Raw genomic sequence first — 18,325 nt, 5'->3', positions numbered from 1 at the left:
GTGCTGCAGTAGTGCAGCCAATGCTCTGGCCAGCTGCGATGGGCTAATGTCTGAATGATTGTGAAACAAAATTGCGCATTACCTGGCCATCATGGTGGGCAAAATTTCAGCCTCATGAGGATGACTGCATCATGTGTCCAAAAATAAAATAACCTACTAAATTTAATGACTTATGGATTACATTTTCTTCAACTAGAAGAGTTCACTTTTCTCCCTTCTCCATCATGCTCAGAACACCATGATGACTTTTCCTGCTACAAACCACCTCTACCAAGTTTGCACACATTTAGCTCCATGCAACAGGACAGAAAATAATGCAGGTAATGTTTTTTGTTATTTTGAAGAATCACAGAATAATGGAACAGAATAGGCTTTATGTTCCATGCAGTTTTATAGGTCGCATCTTTATTGAAACGCAGTACAAGACACTAGACACAAGACACAAAGGCATGGTGTGAACAGGACCTTATAGCCCATTCTCATGTCTAACAGCATTCCTAGTTCTGCCAAACTCTAAGGTCAGGTCTTTCAGGTATAACTGCCTTTTTTGGTGCCTTTCTAATTATTTGCATTCAGAGATGTAAAGAGAAAGCAAAGCACAGCTTGTTTCTGTAGGAGTGACTGGTTAACCTATAATAGATATGAATAGCAGACAAATACATTATAGAAAGTCATATGTGTGAGCCTTTCAAGACATTTTCATCTAATTAACCTGTGCAGTCTACCAGGCTTAGATATTTGTTCATGGGCAGTCCCAGGGTTTAGGAAAAAATGGGAATCATAACCACATACAACATCTCTTTAGCCTGGAGCACAGTGATTGTACAAGTACATGCTCTCTCACTTTTCTTTATCATCTTGGGATTTTCCATTGATCAGGTGCAGCCAACCATTGCCACCCACAGTGAGTACAGGATCTAAGGGCATATGGCGAGTGGCCAAGTAAAATCGCTGTTACTGAAGTGCTCACATCTTTCACAGCGGGCTACTTGCTTGATGAACATAGAGAAGGAGAAATATACTGTATCTAATAAAAGGCCTTGATATAGCTTCCAGAACATCTTTGCCGCTGCAAGATCACAGAGAAAATAAAATTACGCTCGTTTACAGCAAGAAGGTTATTACATCACAAAACATTGGGGGAAAATATTATTGAATTTTATTGTTGTAGAACATTCATTATTCTCTTTTTCTTAAAGTTTACTTATAGAAAAATTAATTGACCCAGAGAGAACACTTAGGGTATGTGCACACGTAAGCGTTTTTTTCGCGTTTTTACCAAATAAAACGCTTAAAAATCACTTAAAACAAGCATTCCATTCATTTTAATGAATTCTGCACTTTTTGTGCATATTGATGTGTTTTTTCTCCGCGAAAAAAACGCATCGCGGTAAAAAACGCAGCATGCTCATTAATTTTGCGGAAAAATCCGCATTTCTAGCTATTTTCCATGAGACTGGGGATGCTCCGGAAAAAAAAACGCATTAAAAATGTGCATTTTTTGCGCAAAAAACGCACAGAAAAAGCTCAGAAAAAAACGCGTGTTTTCTGGGAAGGAGTCCGGTTTTCAGTCAGGAATTTTCTGCATACGTGTGCACATAGCCTTAAGATTTTAGATTACAAAATGGGCTTGGTTTCTAGTCTACTTACTAAATTTTCTTTTTAGATTCGTTTTTCTGTTTCATTTTTTAAAGAATTTTCTATGTCATATTTACATGGTCATTTCATCACATATTATGCCACAGAATACTACCCTATGAATAGCAAGAGTAATTAAAATGAGTGTATGGAAAAACGCAAGATAAGAAAAACAGGGATACAATATAAAATCTTACACCTCTTGTTGCCCTAAATTGGCCCATTTACATTAGATTGATGTTGAAAGTTCTCACCTATATCAGATCTGTGAACATTCTAAATATTAGAAGTCTATAGAAGGTGTTGTCCACTACCTGGACAAACTCATTTTCAATAAACTATGCACTTAAGCCCCCGTTATACACTGCGATATCGCTAGCAATATCGCTGTAAAGTCACCGATTTTGTGACGTTGCAGCGATATTGCTAGCAATATCGCTGCATGGGATGCTTACCTCCGACCGGCTCCCCGCTGGTTATCGTTGGTCGCGCAAGAACGTCCTGGATCATTTCTCGTTGTCAGCTTCCTGCTGGGCTTCCTGTGGCACCGACGAGCGAGGCGTGGACGCGGGCGGGAGGACGCCAGGATCGCCGTGTCTGACAGGTAAGTAGCGATCTGCGACCCCCGCTATGTCGCTGGTGAGATCTGCGTGTGTGGCAGCTCACTAGCGACCACTTAGCGATGTACCAGCGATCCTGACCGCGTCATATCGTTGTCGGGATTGCTGGTGCATCGCTAAGTGTAATGGTACCCTAAGGCGTATTAATACTTCCTATTAACAATAAATGCAAACAAACATAGGAGGGAAGTATTTACCATAAAGATAAGAAAGACTTTTTATCTTATTGAAACCAACATTTTATTTGGTAGATAATCAAAAATAATGAAACTCATTTGTAAAAGTCACAAAAGAGAGATACATAAATGCAAAAATAGCAACCAGCAGAGATCCCTCAGAACAATATTTTGGGAAAAGAGTACACTGAATTATGTCATCAGTCACTATAAATTTGCAGTTGAGTTATATGTATGATCTAAAATAGGTGTGCACAGCATGACATAGTTCCCAAAAAGTTGTAAATATCTGCCTTGAGTGTAACCAAGGGATACACTATCATAGAAAAGGCTGCCCTAATAAAACATGTATGTGAAAAAAGTCTCTATAAAAAAGCACAAGGATCAAACTTGTGAATAGCTATCATATATCTATAGCTTCAATGTATATATATTGTCATTGCCCTTATATTTATACTGGAGCCAGCTTTCATGCACCTATGGCTTATTCCAATGATTAAATCAGCTATGCAATCTGTATGCCTATACATTAGCTGTTTTTTATACCATTCTGCTGCTGCCAGTGTCAATTGCACATGATCAGCATCTACGCTCTATCCATCATGTCTTCTATACTGTAGTACTTCCGCTGTTGGTTTTACAGTGAAAGCCATCTTGCCAACCCTGTCATATTTTTATACCGTGCTACTTCTGCCCTGCCCTGCACAGCCACACATCATGGCAGGCCACGTGTTTTATAATTCTAGACCGTACTGCTGATGCCAATGCTGCTCTTGCTTGCCCTATAATGCCATGCAATTCCTTGCCTGCCCCACCCTAAATCTCTTCTGCATGGCTTCTTTCACTGCTATTGCAAATTCACAGCAATGCCAGCCTCATATCTCCTGGTGGCCCACCATATTTTTAAATGTTAGACAGTACTGATGCTGGGAAACTTGTTCACTTTAGGGAACAGAAATAAGAAACAGCTGCCGAAATAAGGCTTTTTTAAAGGCTTGTTATTGTTAACAAAACAATTGTTTTTTCACTTTGAAAACAGGATCATTTTTGGACAGCTTGATATAAGTATTTGTTATTGCTTAATCATTTTGAGAATAGCAAACCTTATATGGATCCTAAAAAAGGGGATATTTTTTCCCCTCCAAGTTGAGAAGTCATTATTTCATTATGTTTGAAACATCGCAGCTGTGTTGTTACCTAAATAAAAAATTATTTTTTGGCCAACTTGTGAAAAAGCTATCATTATTTCATTTAGCAAAGAACAAAGCTGGTGACACCTCCAAAATAGATATAATTATTGCACCAACCCTTGTGAAAAGCCACATCATTTTCTGTTCACATTACCTGTGCGTAAACACCAGCAAAGCATGCATGTGCCACAAAAGTGGATAATTTTTAGACCAGTTTTACAATTTAAGTAGCCTAAAAAGTTTCATCTTACAGTGTGCTGTTCAATGGGCTGTTGATTATCACAGGGTACCATCTGTTTACACCTAGGTTTAGCCCATTTGGCCATTAATAAGGTTGTGTTTGCAATAAAGAGCTCAAAACAGGTTTAATATAGTCTTTGGGGATGTTAAAGTGTTATATGCATATTTCCCAAGAAATTAGAGGTTATGCAATTTTGATATTCACAGAAGATTTATTGGCGGCAAATTGAAATTTTGATGAATGTTCGATATAGCTGGGGAATTCGAACTTCAAAATATTTAACCAGCTCTAGTTATTATGGCACCTTGGGTTTTGCTAAAGGCCTCTGTCATTACTATTTTTGTTGCATTTTGAAAAGAAATAATAGGATAAAGTCAATTTAATTATACAATGCAGTGTTGTAGTATTGTCACATATGATATAAGTGACCAAGTAGTTGAGATTTCAAGTCACCTATTGGGACTGAAAAACTCGAGGAAAAAATGTGTTAAAAAATATTTACCGTAAATCACCCCCACCCCAGTTTAAAAATAAATGCACAAAATTGATATCATCCTGTCTGTAAAAGATCAATCAATATATATAGTAATTTAAACCGTATGTTAAACACTGAAAAGAAAAACGTAATGAAAATAGCAGAAATGCAATTTTTTGGTCATAGATAATGATGACACCCTATTTTTTTATTTAACATTCAGAGTTTTTTTTAGCCACTAAAATATATACAAAAAATCTTACAAGTTTGTTATTTTCTTAATCATATTGACCTGGAGAATAATAATACCAAGACATTTTTGCCTTCCAATAAACGCCGTAAAATTAATACTCAAAAATGAGTGGCAGAATTATGTTTTGGTTACCATTTCATATCACTTGGAATCTTTTTCCTGTTTTTAAGTACATGGTAAAATGAATGATTTTATTCAAAACTAAAACCAACCCTACAAAAACCAACCCCTCATAAACCTATATCGCTTCAAAAATAAAGTTTGGGCACTCAGAAGGGGAGGAAAAAAGAAGAATATAAGAACGAAAAAATGGCTGGTCATGAAGGGTATACTTTAAAGATGGAAAACTCAAGTGCATTCTTTGAATTTAGGTAAAAATTTGATTTATCGTTGAAGCAGAATGTATGGAAATACAAATGTGAGCTAACTGTGTTTGCCTTCAGAGTGACATTTCGTAGAATTAAAATTTTGAAACACATTACAACATCTCAAGGTTGCACTGTACAAATGATTCATTCCTTACAGTAAGACTGATAACCTCTGCCTATCAAGCTAAAGAACCTTCATGATTTTCAGCATTGACCCCATCCTCCAAGAGTTCAGCTTTCTCTTAACTAAGAAATAAATGTGACATACTTAAGTACTATAGGAATGCTTACATCACCCACATCTGAGAGAGTTAATTTGGTCAAAATGCACTTTGGCCATGTTTATGTCTCAGATAAGAGTCCTACCATCTTGTAAGTCACCTTTTGACCTCTCTTTCCTTGTTCATGTATAGTTAAGAGAAAGTGATACTTAATTCCAAGTCTTTACTTTTGTAAGGTCCCAAAGTGGAATAGGATTTCACCCCCAGCCTTATCTCAGCTATAAACATCCTGCGAACATTCATATCTTGTAGATATCTTTGCGAAAAATGATTAAATGCATACCACCAGGCCCAAGGTTAAATCTCTTGGTATGCTGAACAGCAGGACATGTTAAGCATTTTTTCAAGTCTTCACATTTCTTTTTTCTTGGATAACTCAGCCACTGTACAGTTGTAAACTTCCATAGAGTGTAACCTCATTTTTAAGGTCTAGACGTGTGGTGTCAAACTGTAGCAATTTACTGCTACATAGATATAATCACTTTCATATGTTAATCTAAAAAAACCATGAAGTGTGAGAGTACTCTAATGGATTTTTAGAGAAAAATGTATCGTTATAAAAAACATTTCTTTTCTCAACAGATAAAGAGCTGAGTTTTTCACATGTAAATTTTAGGCTTTTGTAAAATTCTTTGATATCACCTTATGTTTCCTATGCCTTCATATTAGCATTATTAGCGCTATACAGAAATTATTACCATTTAAGTAGTCCCTATCAGCAATTCGGCTCATATAATTATTTATCTATGCCAGGAAATGAAAAATAATAATAATAGATTTTATTTCTATAGCGCCAATCTATTCCGCAGCACTTTACATTTCAGAGGGGACATGTCCAGACGATAGACATTACAGCATAACAATAATCACATAGATCATAACAGATGCCAAGAGGAATGAGGGCCCTGCTCGCAAGCTTACAGTCTATGAGGAAAGAGGTAGACACGAAACGTGGGTGGTAACAATTGCCCTGATTGTATGGACCAGCCATAATGTTAAGTGTGTAACAGTACAGACACAGAGGGCTAATGGATGCATAAAGCATGTGGGAACAAGGAAGCCAATTATCCTACAGTATCTGTATTTTCTTGGATTGTGGGACTGAACCCACTCAAAAATGGGGAGAACATATAAACTCCATTAACTTAACTTGTAACTAAGAGCCAATATTATAGACCTACTATTCTACTAACTGATGGCATGTGTGGCTGGAAATCTATGACGGCATATGTGGCTGGTATTTTCTTATATATTTTTTTCTTTTATATACTTTAAGACGCTAGCAACTCTGATTCACACCAGCAAGTCTGCAAATGTTCCTGGAGAAAAAGATTGAATATTCAATTCAATGAACCTGAGGATCATGATTGAGTAAGTTAGCATCAAAGAATCCATTGATGCAACTGTTTTTCACATTTTTACCTTTTTACACTTTTTTTTTTTACACCCAGGGTTGTCTCGTTTCCTTGTTGTGCCATATCTCTTGCACCACTAAACCGCTTGCCCCAACCCCCTGGTCTGGTAACTTTACAAGCCAACATATTCCTGTGTCATTCCTATGTAAATCCAATTAACCTATTTGTATGCTATTAAAGTCTGAGGTTTAAAAAATTATGGCTATCATCTTAAGGGCCCGTTACACATAGCGATATCGCTAGCAATATCGCTGTAACATCACTGGTTTTGTGACGTAGCAGCGATATTGCTAGCGATATCGCAACATGTGATACTTACCTCCGACCGGCTCCCCCCGCTGTCTGTCGCTGATCGCGCGAGAACGTCCTGGACCATTTCTCGTCGGGCACTTCCTGCTGGGCTTCCTGTGGCACCGACGAGCGACGCGTGGACGCGGGCTTGAGGACATCAGGATCGCCGCATCTGACAGATAAGTAGCGACCACCGACCGCTGCTATGTCGCTGGTGAGATCTGCCTGTGTGGCAGCTCACTAGCGACCACTTAGCGATGCACCAGCGATCTATATCGCTGTCGGGATTGCTGGTGCATCGCTTAGTGTAATGGTACCCTTAGTTTTGCCCCATGCAAAGATATATACCTACCAATCTGGTAGAGCCAATTTTTTTTGCCATTCACCTTCCTATTGTAGCTTAACCTTCTTGCTGGCTGCTCCCTCTTTTTACCTAAAATTCCAGAGCCCATAGACAATAAAGAAATTTACTTAAGTTTTTCAAGGGGCCAATCTGAGCAGTGGTCTACCTTCTAACTGTAGCCATTGCCTTTAGGATAAATACAAAACAAGCTTGGTGCACCTGAAAAGCCAAGTGCCATGAGCAAACCCAAAAAAGGAGTGGAAGTGGAATTTTTGTAAAGTTTGCTTGCTTAGTTTGATGTGCAATAACAAATTATATTGTGGTACTGTGTAGTACCCAGTTAAGGTACTGTCACACTTAGCGATGCACCAGCGATCCCGACCAGCGATATGACGCAGTCAGGATCGCTGGTGCATCGCTAAGTGGTCGTTAGTGAGCTGCCACACAGGCAGATCTCACCAGCGACATAGCAGAGGTCGGGGGTCGTTACATACCTGTCAGACGAGGAGATCCTGATGTCCTCCCGCCCGCATCCACGCGTCGCTTGTTGGCGCCACAGGAAGCCCAGCAGGAAGCTGATGACGAGAAACGGTCCAGGACGTTCTCGCACGATCAGCAATAACCAGCGGGGGAGCGGTCGGAGGTAAGTATCAGACATGGCGATATCGCTAGCAATATCACTATAACGTCACAAAAACCAGTGACGTTATAGCGATATTGCTAGCGATATCGCTTAGTGTGACAGGCCCTTTAGTTTGTGACCCAGAAACCCCACCTTAAGACAACAGTGGTATCTGACCTATTATGCCACTAATTGTTGAAAAGACTTTAGTTTTTCATGTCAATTAAAAGCGGAGGTAACTCTTCATAGTTTTAATTTAATATTAAAGTTAAAGAGAAATTCAGACATGACTACATAAGTGAATCTATATAACTACTGTATATATATATATACTTCATATAGACATGCACCTATGTAGCTATATAACTGAATCTATATGACAAAAGGGTTGTCCAGGCTTGTGTGCGAAGTTAACCCACTAAGCCCCAGGTTCAGGTGGATACATGGGCCTCGGACATTGGTGCCGCTGGCAGGATGGTATATGGGAATCGAGGATGATGAACCCTCAGAAATCTTGTGAGCAGCAGGATGGATGAAGTGAAAAGAGTAGAATAGCAGGGATAGACAACAGTTAGCATGGCATGCACTGAAGGTGGATTACACCAAATTAGAGCCTTGAATCGTTCTCTGAAGACACAGGTGTGTGTTTTAATGGGCCTTAAATAGACTTAAGGGGATGATGTCACTGAGCCATGCAGGGTAACTTGTTAACCCAATGTGGAGCACAAAAGGAGGCAGCAGACTGAAGTGAAGGTGGCAGAGCTCAGGATACCTGGGATAGTTGTGTAACAGCTTGAGAGCAAAGTATAACTACTACTGCAAGTGATTCGTCACATATCTGCATGTATGCAAATTACGTGCCGACTAGTCACCCAGCTTCTTCCTATAGAAGTGACTTGAATGAAGTTGAATACATGAGCTTAGGTGACCGCTCGCTCACATAGGTAATACTGGGGAATCATGAAAGTGTCTGCACTTTAACAACCCCTTTAGGTCACTTAGTGTTCTGTAAATGAAAACTAATTTTTTTATATCATCTCTTGGTGGTACCTAAAAACAGTAAGACAGGTAAGAAAACAAAGTAGAAATAAGTATTTATCAAGAACAAATTTGAAAATATCAAGTGGAAAGAAACACATTTTCCATAAACCAATGCACAAAAAAGTCCTGTATGACAAAGAAGCACAACTTTATTTTTTACTGCTTGTTCAGAAAAATTTACTCAGTGTCTGGTAATGGCCGGTAATTTGAAGGCATTTATTTTTGTTTTATAATAACACAGTGTAAAGTTATTTAAAGAGTAGAAAAGAGAGACAGGAAAAAGACAAGAGTGTGATTTTGAGCATTGAGTTAATAGACGTGTGTAATCCCTCACTTTAGCCTGAAGGATTTTTTTTATCTGTTTTGACTTCCTCTCTTTTTTCGTATCAAATACTTCTCAATCCATTTTTGTAGTCAGTTTATATTGATTGTATTAAATGGAACATTTCATTAGAAAATTATTTATTGTTTAAATACAAATTACTTGTAATTTTTTTTCAATTTGTATTAAAAACAAAATTAGAAATCCTGTAATTTTCACACTGGTCATTTGGATTATTTTAGACTAAAAATTTCTTGTTTTTTCAGGTAGAGTTTTCAGAAGCCTGATTATCATCAGAGGCAGGATTACAATGACAAGTGAAGCCCCCCGTCACACACAGCGATCTCGCTAACGAGGTTGCTGCTGAGTTACAAGTTTTGTGACGCAACAGCAATCTCACCAGCGAGATCGCTGTGTGTGACACCTATCAGCGACCCCATCACATGTTTCTCAATGCAAACAATGACCAGCCAGGTCTTTGCCCGGGAAGGAACAACCACGGGAAGGGCAGTCTCCAATGAAGGAAACCACCTATGCCAAAACATGGTATCCATCCACATACAGCTGTTTCGGGGTATTGCCCCTCATCAGTGTGGAGTAGGAAACTGGCTGGTAGGAGCAATGCCTAGTAAAAAGACTATGAAAAGGAGGATGAATGAACTCATGGAGATCAACATCCGACACTGCGGAGACACCATCACGTGTTTCTCAACGCAATGATTCTAGAGAACTGCCCCATCCCTTATGGGAAATATGTAAAACATGCAAAAACAGAAGCCGCGGAGACACCATCACATGTTTCTCAACGCAAGCAAAGACCAGCCAGGTCTTTGCCCGGGAAGGAACAACCACGGGAAGGGCAGTCTCCAATGAAGGAAACCACCTATGCCAAAACATGGTATCCATCCACATACAGCTGTTTCGGGGTATTGCCCCTCATCAGTGTGGAGTAGGAAACTGGCTGGTAGGAGCAATGCCTAGTAAAAAGACTATGAAAAGGAGGATGAATGAACTCATGGAGATCAACATCCGACACTGCGGAGACACCATCACGTGTTTCTCAACACAATGATTCTAGAGCACTGCCCCCATCCCTTATGGGAAATATGTAAAACATGCAAAAACAGAAGCCGCGGAGACACCATCACATGTTTCTCAACGCAAGCAATGACCAGCCAGGTCTTTGCCCGGGAAGGAACAACCACGGGAAGGGCAGTCTCCAATGAAGGAAACCACCTATGCCAAAACATGGTATCCATCCACATACAGCTGCTTCGGGGTATTGCCCCTCATCAGTGTGCAGTAGGAAACTGGCTGGTAGGAGCAATGCCTAGTAAAAAGACTATGAAAAGGAGGATGAATGAACTCATGGAGATCAACATCCGACACTGCGGAGACACCATCACGTGTTTCTCAACGCAGTGATTCTAGAGCACTGCCCCCATCCCTTATGGGAAATATGTAAAACATGCAAAAACAGAAGCCGCGGAGACACCATCACATGTTTCTCAACGCAAGCAATGACCAGCAATGAGTTCATTCATCCTCCTTTTCATAGTCTTTTTACTAGGCATTGCTCCTACCAGCCAGTTTCCTACTCCACACTGATGAGGGGCAATACACCGAAACAGCTGTATGTGGATGGATACCATGTTTTGGCATAGGTGGTTTCCTTCATTGGAGACTGCCCTTCCCGTGGTTGTTCCTTCCTGGGCAAAGACCTGGCTGGTCATTGCTTGCGTTGAGAAACATGTGATGGTGTCTCCGCGGCTTCTGTTTTTGCATGTTTTACATATTTCCCATAAGGGATGGGGGCAGTGCTCTAGAATCACTGCGTTGAGAAACACGTGATGGTGTCTCCGCAGTGTCGGATGTTGATCTCCATGAGTTCATTCATCCTCCTTTTCATAGTCTTTTTACTAGGCATTGCTCCTACCAGCCAGTTTCCTACTCCACACTGATGAGGGGCAATACCCCGAAACAGCTGTATGTGGATGGATACCATGTTTTGGCATAGGTGGTTTCCTTCATTGGAGACTGCCCTTCCCGTGGTTGTTCCTTCCCGGGCAAAGACCTTGCTGGTCATTTCTTGCGTTGAGAAACATGTGATGGTGTCTCCGCGGCTTCTGTTTTTGCATGTTTTACATATTTCCCATAAGGGATGGGGGCAGTGCTCTAGAATCACTGCGTTGAGAAACACGTGATGGTGTCTCCGCAGTGTCGGATGTTGATCTCCATGAGTTCATTCACCTATCAGCGACCGACCCCCCTGCCGGGTATCGCTGATCATTGTGGAAAGCCCTGGACATTTTTTTGATCGTTGGTCTCCCGCTGGTCAGCACGCATCACTGCATTTGGCAGGCGGGAGACCAGCCCAGCGATCAACGAGCAGGAGCTGGTAACCAAGGTAAACAGCGGGTTTCTAAGCGCCGCGCGTCGCTTAGAAACCCTCTGTGTACCTTAGTTACCAGCGCGCTGGTGCAGGGAGCTGGTAACCGGGTAAACAGTGGGTTTCTAAGAGCTGCGCAGTGCTTAGAAACCCGATGTTTTCCCTGGTTACCAGCCCCCTGCACCAGCGCGCTGGTATCTAAGGTACACAGCGACGCGCACACTCGTCTTCGCTGGTGCTGATTGCTGGTGAAGCTGCCTGTTTGACAGCTTACCAGCGATCATGTAGCGACATACCAGCGACCCTGACAAGGTGATATCGTTGTCGGAATCGCTGGTGAGTCGCTATGTGTGATGGGGCCTTAACACCTCTGTATGGATAACAATTGACCCAAAAATCACTATAGATGATGTCAGAGCTCATGTTTTCCTGCACCTTCATAAAGATCTTTGCATATGCTCATTAGATGTTTCAAAACAAAGCTAAAAGGAAATAAAAGGAAGTATGAGTCTAGAATAGCCTCAGTGACCAAAGTAAAATAACGAGATTTCTAATTTTTCTTTACAAATTGCGAAATAAAAAAATTGCCAAAATTTAAAAAAATACATTTAACACAAAAACCTGATTTAAACAATATAATAATAAATGTTATTTCTATAGCGCCGACATATTCCGCAGCACTTTACATTTCAGAGGGGACTTGTACAGACAATATACATTACAGCATAACAATAATCACATAGATCATAACAGATGCCAAGAGGAATGAGGGCCCTGCTCGCAAGCTTACAATCTATGAGGAAAAAAGGGAGACACGAAAGGTGGGTGGTAACAGTTGCCCTGATTGTATGGACCAGCCATAATGTTAAGTGTGTAACAGTATGGATGCAGAGGGCTAATGGATGCATAAAGCATGTGGGAACATGATGCGGGGAACCTGGTTATGGTAATACTTTTGGCTGTGCCACACAGGGATAGATTAGGTTAATATGTTGAGGCGATAGGCCAGTCTGAATAAATGCGTTTTCAGGGCACGCTTAAAATTGTGGGGGTTGGGGACTAATCGTATTGACCTGGGAAGTGCATTCCAAAGAATTGGGGCAGCATGTGTATAGTCTTGAAGACGGGAGTGGGAGGTTCTGATTATTGAGGATGCTAACCTCAGGTCATCAGCAGAACGGCGGGTGCGGGTAGGGTGGTATACTGAAACAAGGGAGGAGATGTAGGGTGGTGCTGAGCCATGGAGGGCTTTGTGGGTGAGGGTAATAAGTTTGTACTGGATTCTAGAGTGGATGGGTAGCCAGTGTAATGACTGGCACAAGGTAGAGGCATCGGTGTGACGAAGGAATATGATCCTGGCAGCTGCATTCAAGACAGATTGGAGGGGGGAGAGTTTGGTAAGAGGGAGACCGATTAGAAGGGAGTTACAGTAGTCGAGATGAGAATGAATAAGAGAGACAGTAAGAGTTTTTGCAGAGTCAAAAGTAAGAAAAGGTCGAATTCTAGAAATGTTTTTGAGGTGTAGATAACAAGAGCGAGCCAGTGATCGGATGTGGGGGACAAAGGAAAGCTCAGAGTCAAGTATGACCCCAAGACAGCGGGCATGTTGCTGGGGAGTAATAGTAGAACCACACACGGAAATGGCAATGTCGGGTATAGGTAGGTTAGTAGCGAGAGGAAACACAAGGAGTTCAGTCTTTGACAGGTTCAGTTTCAGATATAGTGAGGATATGATGTTAGACACAGCGTTTAGACAATCGCCGGTGTTTTCTAGAAAGGCTGGCGTGGTGTCAGGAGAAGAAGCGTATAATTGGGTGTCATCAGCATAGAGATGGTACTGGAAACCAAATCTAATGATTGTTTGACCAATAGGGGCAGTATACAAAGAGAAGAGGAGGGGGCCTAGGACTGATCCTTGAGGAACCCCAACAGTAAGGGGAAGATGAGAGGAGGAGGAGCCAGCAAAAGATACAGTAAAGGAGCAGTCAGAGAGATAGGAGGAGAACCAGGAGAGAACGGTGTCCTTGTGGTCAATGGAACGGAGCATAGTGAGGAGGAGCTGATGATCCACAGTGTCAAATGCTGCAGAGAGATCCAAGAGAATTAGCATGGAGTAATGACAATTTGATTTAGCTGTTACTAGATCATTAGAGACTTTAGTGAGGGCAGTTTCAGTAGAATGTAAAGAGCGGAAACCAGATTGGAGAGGGTCGAGAAGAGAGTTTTCTGAGAGATAGCGGATAAGACGGGAGTGGACCAGGCGTTCCAGGAGTTTAGAGATGAAGGGAAGATTAGAAACAGGTCTATAGTTAGCGGCACAGTTTTGGTCGAGGGATGTTTTTTTAAGTAGTGGATGTATGATGGCATGCTTAAATGAGGAGGGAAAGATACCAGAAGAGAGAGAGAGGTTAAATATTTTAGTTAGGCGAGGGTTGACAGCAGGGGAAAGGGGCTGGAGTAGATGTGACGGAAATGGGTCACTGGTGCAAGTGGTTGGGCGAGATGATGCAAGGAGCCTGCTTACTTCTTCTTCTGTGACTGGTTCAAAGTCAGAGAGTGAGCTAGATGCAGTGGGGGAGGGAGGACAGTGCATGGTATGAGGTGATTGGGAGATAATTTCCTGTCGGATCTGGTCAATTTTTTCTTTGAAGTAATTGGCCAGATCGTCAGCTTGAAGCTCTGTGGTAGGGGCCTGCACTCTTGGGTTGAGTAGAGAATGAAAAATGTCAAAGAGACGTTTCGGGTTATTGGACAGTGAGGTGATGAGGGTGTTGAAATAGGTTTGTTTTGAGAGGTGAAGGGCAGTGTTGTATGTTCGAAGCATAAACTTATAATGGATGCTTTTATTTAACTTGATTTGCTAAAAGTAATCAGAAGATAAATATCTTGGGGAAATTTAGATTTGCTAATCCCTGATGGAAATAATAATTACTCTCATTTACACATAAATTATTTTATATATAAATTAGATTTTCCATTTTTGCATTTCGTTTTTTTGCTCCCCTTCTTCTCAGAGCCATAACTTTTTTATTTTTCCATCAATATGGCCATCTGAGGGCTTGTATTTTGTGGGACGAAATGTACTTTTGAACGACACCATTGGTTTTACCATATAGTGTACTGTAAAGCAGGAAAAAAAATTCAAAGTGCAATGAAATTGCAAAAAAAGTGCAATTCCACAATTTTTTTTTACAATGTTCACTAAATGCAAAAACTGACCTGCCATTATGATTTCCTAGGTCCCCAAAAGTTTTCAGATGCCAAGTATGTATAGATTCTTTTTATTTAAGTGGTGAAAAAAATTCAAAGTTTGTAAAAATTAAATGGCGCAATTTTTTCAAAACCCTTAGTATCTCCTTTTTTCGGTATATGGGGCGGGGTTAAGGCTTATTTTTCCACGCCAAGCTGATGTTTTTATGGAAACCATTTTGGTGTATATACGATATTTTGATTGCCTCTTATTGCATTTTATTGCAATGTTGCGACAATCAAAAAACCATAATTCTGGCTTTTTGATCTTTTATCTTGTTACATTGTTTACTGACCAGATTAATTATTTTTATATCTCGATAGATCGGGCGTTTCTGAATACAACAATGCCATATATGTGTATAGCTTTTTTATTATTGTTTTATTTTGAATGATTTGAACTTTTATATTTTTTAAATTTGTTAAATATTTTTGAAAACATTTTTTAAAATATTTCAATTGCTTCAATATTCTCCTTAGGAGACTTGAAGCAGCAATCTTCTGATAACAGGGCTTCATAGCTGAAATGTTCATCAGCTATGAACACCAGCCACAGGCAATGACAAGCACAGGGGTCTCCTGCAGACACTCAGTTGTCGTGCCAACCCATCAGTGCCCCACGATCATGTGACTGGGGTGCCGATGGGCAGGATTTGTGACATGCTTCCAGCACAGGCATGATATATGCCGCTATAATAAATTGACAGTGCCACTTATCATGTTAACAGCTGCGGGTGGATCGCTATTCCACCCGCGACAGTCAGGGGTACATGATAGATGATCAAATCACCAAGGCTTATCACCAGAGGGAACAGAAGGATTCAGTTTAAGCTATTGTATCCTGGCAGGTTTTTCAATCAACATCGCAGAAAAAGGCAGACGTCTTTACGAACACCAGGTCACAATACTAATGCACTGCAAGATGCTGCAGTCCCTATGAAAAAGGCGGAGGAAGCACAGATGCAAAATACTGTTGAAACAACCACTCACACACTGACCAATCATGGAGGAAGTGGTTGCCTAATATTATAAATGCACATAGATTAGACTTATATAGGCCATTAATCACACATATAAGTGTAGTGCATGGTGTCTGACTTACAGCCTATTAGTGACACCCATACTAATAGATTAGGTGGATTGCCAGCACTATTTAAGTGCCACCCGCACTTATATATTTTTGTTGCACATTATTTAATTTTTATACAGAATGCAGCCAGGCAGTGTTGTCTTTGGGAAATTGGGTGCCTGTCCTTGTGAGGTGCACATATAAAGAGCCGAGCAGCCCGACTGATCTAATAGTATGGGCATCTCTAATAGACTGTCAGCCAGACACTGTGCACTGCATGTACCTGTGTGACTGGTGCCCTATACAAGCCTAATCTGTGTGCATTTGTAATACTAGACAACTACCTCCTCCATTAATTCATGTGTGAGTGGCTGTTTCATCAGTATTTTGCATCTGTGCTGCCTCTGACTTTATCATGGGAGCCTATTGCATTGTGCGGTGCATTAGTATTGTGACCTGATATTGGCAAAAACGGCTGCCTTCTTTTCTGTAATGTTTTTTTTTTCATTTTATGCCCCTTTTGGTGAGTATGTTTGCCATGCATCCAGAAAATCCTGGACAGTACATAAAATTAGAGCACATTTTCTTCTTGTTCATAAAAAAATATTGACGTATCTGTGATTTTTTTTAAACTGCAAAAACTTTTACAGATAACGATGACTGTAATTATCAGTATTTTACAGTTCACGGTGAATGCAGCTAATGTCTATACATCACAATTATAGGCTGTAGCCATATATCACTTAATCATTTATTAATAATAAATTATAATAATAAATTTTATTTCTATAGCACTGACATATTCTGCAGCACTTTACATTTCAGAGGGGATTTGTACAGACGATAGACATTACAGCACAACAATAATCACATAGATCATAACAGATACCAAGAGGAATGAGGGCCCTGCTCGCAAGCTTACAATCTATGAGGTAAAAGGGAGACACGAAAGGTGGGTGGTAACAATTGCCCTGACTGTATGGACCAGCCATAATGTTAAGTGTGTAACAGTACAGACACAGAGGGCTAATGGATGCATAAAGCATGTGGGAACATGATGCGGGGAACCTGGTTATGGTAAAACTTTTGGCTGTGCCACACAGGGATAGATTAGGTTAATGTGTTGAGGCAGTAGGCCAGTCTGAATAAATGCGTTTTCAGGGCACGCTTAAAATTGTGGGGATTGGGGACTAATCGTATTGACCTGGGAAGTGCATTCCAAAGAATTGGCGCAGCATGTGTAAAGTCTTGGAGACGGGAGAGGGAGGTTCTGATTATTGAGGATGCTAACCTCACTTCATCAGCAGAACAGAGGGCGCGGGTAGGGTGGTATACTGAAACAAGGGAGGAGATGTAGGGTGGTGCTGAGTCATGGAGAGCTTTGTGGGTGAGGGTTATAAGTTTGTTCTGGATTCTGGAATGGATGGGTAGCCAGTGTAATGACTGGCACAAGGTAAAGGCACCGATGTAACGATTGGTGATATGATCCTGGCTGCAGCATTCAAGACAGATTGGAGTGGGGAGAGTTTGGTAAGAGGGAGACCGATTAGAAGAGAGTTACAATAGTCCAGACGAGAATGAATAAGGGAAACAGTAAGAGTTTTTGTGACGTCAAAAGTAAGAAAAGTTCGAATTCTAGAAATGTTTTTGAGGTGCAGATAACAAGAGTGAGCCAGTGATCCGATGTGGGGGGCAAAGGAAAGATCGGAGTCAAGTATGACCCCAAGACAGCGGGCATGTTGCTGGGGAGTAATAGTGGAACCACACACGGAAATGGCAGAGTCGGGTATAGGTACATTAGTAGCGGGAGGAAACACAAGGAGTTTAGTCTTTGACAGGTTCAGTTTCAGATATAGTGAGGACATGATGTTAGACACAGCGTTTAAATAATTCCTGGTGTTTTATAGAAAGGCTGGTGTGATGTCAGATTTTCCAGTTAAAAATGTTGGCTGTCTGTGATTTTTTGGTAAGCTGTACAGAAAAAAAATTCAAGTTGGCAGCCAAGCTCTTAGAACGCCGTCCCACATTATACTAGCTGCCGATCCTACCAATGCCAGCTGGTTTGTCCAATTTTAGTCTAATGTATATGGCAGCCATAACTGTAGCAATAAAACACTATAGTGCAAACAAGGCTGAATGATGTCAGTGATTATCGCTAAGTACGATTCCTGATATTTCATAGAGACAGTGCAGGAAGGGTGCTGGTTGAAAGAAAAGTTTGCATACAGATACAATTACTTACTTGCGATTATGTGCAGATTAGAGTTGAGCGATACCGTCCGATACTTCAAAGTATCGTATCGGATGGTATCGGCCGATCTTTAAAAAAAGTATCGGTATCG

Source organism: Dendrobates tinctorius, unplaced genomic scaffold, assembly GCF_039654945.1.
Source record: "Dendrobates tinctorius isolate UK_male_01 unplaced genomic scaffold, ASM3965494v1 ptg000203l, whole genome shotgun sequence".
NCBI classification, from domain to species: domain Eukaryota; kingdom Metazoa; phylum Chordata; class Amphibia; order Anura; family Dendrobatidae; genus Dendrobates; species Dendrobates tinctorius.
The sequence above is the reverse complement of the archived record's forward strand: the minus strand, read 5'-3'. Positions refer to the sequence as shown.